Source organism: Mastomys coucha, unplaced genomic scaffold (genome assembly GCF_008632895.1).
Source record: "Mastomys coucha isolate ucsf_1 unplaced genomic scaffold, UCSF_Mcou_1 pScaffold16, whole genome shotgun sequence".
Lineage (NCBI taxonomy): Eukaryota > Metazoa > Chordata > Mammalia > Rodentia > Muridae > Mastomys > Mastomys coucha.
The window spans coordinates 51,345,219-51,348,156 of NW_022196898.1; positions in this window are offsets into that span (position 1 = coordinate 51,345,219).

The window sequence follows — 2,938 nt, forward strand, 5'->3', positions numbered from 1 at the left end:
AGTTCTTAGTTCTCCGGCATCCTCAAACTGTGTATTCCCAGACCGGCCTTCAGAGGCCAAACCTACTCCATCTTAGAACCAGTCTCTATCTTACGAGAAAACGAAAAAGAAAAGAAAAGAAAGGAAAAGCCTGAGAACTTGACCTGCAGGTGAATCCAAACTGTACCCAAGTACCAGGAAAGACCCCAAGGATTGTCCTTGGCCAGAGTTACTACCTAGCTACTCCCTAGCAACAGTTAATCAAAGATTAGTTTGATTGTTTCAGATGTGCTTTCAGTCTTAGTTCAGAACACCCACCTGTCTGCTTACAACATTCAGTTAGATGCTTGCCGGGATGGACGCCCCCTCACCTGCTTCCATTTCCTATAGAACCTTGTCCCAATGAGAGTTTGGGGCTGCTTCACCAAACTGTCCTGTGGGTCCTCAATGAGTAACCCCACACTCAAGTTTGTAATAAAGAGACCCTAATGTGATTACATCCATGTCAGCTCCTGGTCGGTCTTTTGGGGTCACGAGCGAGGTACTACAGCCTCAGAGCCACAGCCTCAGCCTCCTAAGCGCTGGGATTAACGATTGATACCACCACCTGTGGCCTAGGTATTTCTTAATAGCTACTGGCTTATGACAGCTTAATTAGTCACACATTTGCCTTTTCTCAATAATATATGAATATGGTGTGCACCTGGTGCAGAGATTCTGCAGTTCCGTGAACACCAGGATCTGTAGTGCCTTTGTAGGGGGTGCACATCTGTGATCCAGCACAGTGAGGCAGGAGGATCAGGAGTTCAAGGTCATTCTTAGCTACCTGGTGAGTTCAAAGCAAGCCTGGGATACATGAGACCCTGTCTTTGTTGTTGTTGTTGAGACAGGGTTTCTTTGAGTAGCCCTGGCTGTCTGGGAACTGGATATTTAGATCAGATTGGCCTCAAACTTACAGGGATCCACCTGCCTCTGCCTCCCAAGGTGTGTACCACCATGCCAGTGGAGACCCTGTTTTTAAAAGCAGGGAGGGATTTAAGGGAAGCAGTTGGGAATTCAGCTTGGTTAGCAGAATGCTTGACTAGCATGTACAAGGTTCCATCTTCCCCACCACAGCAACTTAACAACATGTCCTGGGATTGGAGTGACACGCCAAAGTGCGGTTGAGCCAGACTTGTACACTCCAGCTCTCTTGACCTGGGTTAGTGGCCACTGGCTACTACTGCTGTAGAAGCTCAGCATGTTGCAGTTTGGGGCTGAGCTGGGTGTGGCGACACTAGCTGCTTAGTCTGGGGCAGGGGTATGACCCCTAAATGTGTTGTGCTACCGTAATGCTTTATGCAGGCGCACACAGCCTTCTGTGACATTTGTTCCCCCAAACATTCCAACACAGAGGGAAGAACCCCAAAAGATGGACCAGCCTGGCATGGCTTCACATTTGTGCACCCCAGACTAATTCACTCCGGCATGTCTTGTAGCCCCTACAGTGTTCTTGCTGCCTTCTTGCAGCCATGGGGGGTGACATCTGCTTCTTGTGATCCCTCATGGTATGGGCAAAGTTTCCATCTGGCCTGTTAGAAGATATGTACATTTGTTTGCCTGCTTTTAGACTAGATCTTCCTTTAATAGAGAAACGAGCATCTGATCTGTAACAACCACCTGGCATCTGAATGTGCTTGTCTGAAAAATGGGGACAACAGCAGTGTTCTCCTTGACACGGTAATATATAAATAAGTCCCACGACAAAGGGTAAGTGGAAATTTGAGGCATGAGCATCGCCCTCCCCAAGGACGAAGGTCTCTTTAAGGGTCATAGCAGCTCCAGCCTCCCTCCACTCATCTGAAACAGATAAAAGGTGACCGTGGAACAGCCATCCAAGCGATGATGAGTACGCTTAGGAAGGCGCTCATCATCACAGCCTCCTGTAACAGCTTCCCTAACCCCGCCCCATCTTACTTTTTATAGTATATGTATGATTATTTTGCACAAAGGGTTGGTTTAGGAGTCTGAACCCACAAGAATCCTGGGTAAGAGCCAGCTGTTTGGCTGGAGACGTGGCTCAGTGGTTAAGAGAGCTTGCTGCTTGTACAGAAGACCAGGTGGTTCAGTTCCCAGCATCTACATGGCAACTCCAGTCTGTAACTACCATTCCAGGGGATCTGACACCCTCTTCTGGATTCTGTGGGTACCAGGCACATACCCAGTGCACTTTGATAATGTAGGCAGAATATTCATACATATACTATAAAAAGTGTAAGATGGTGAGGGGCGGGGGTGGGGTTAGGGGAGCTGTTACAGGAGGCTGTGATGATGAGCGCCTTGCTAAGCGTACTCATCATCGCTTGGATGGCTGTTGCACTGGTCACCTTCTATCTGTTTCAGATGAGTGGAGGGAGGCTGGAGCCGCTATGACCCTTAAAGAGACCTTCATCCTTGGGGAGAGCGATGCTCATGCCTCAAATTTCCATTTGCCTTTTGTCGTGGGGCTTATTTATTTATTTACTTATTTATATATATATACACATATATATGTATATATGTATAATATGTGTGTATATATACATATATAGTCAGTCTCTTTGTGTAGTGTCTTGCATTATTGTTGTCATTTAATAAAAGTACTTTAATATAAGTGTGAGGGTAAAGAGAAAAAGAGGTTGTTAGGTGTGATGGTGCATGCCTTTAATCTCAGCACTTGGAAGGCAAAGGAAGGTGGATCTCTGAGCTTGAGACCAGTCTGGTCTACACAGCAAGTTCCAGGACTACCTGGAGAAACTCTGTTTCAAAAACAAAATAAAACAAAACCAGCCAACCAAGTTAAAAAAAAAAAAAAACAAACCAGGGGCTGGCGAGATGGCTCAGAAGGTAAGAGCACTGACTGCTCTTCCAAAGGTTCTGAGTTTGGATCCCAGCAACCACATGGATCCCAGCTCACAACCACCTATAATGAGATCAGACG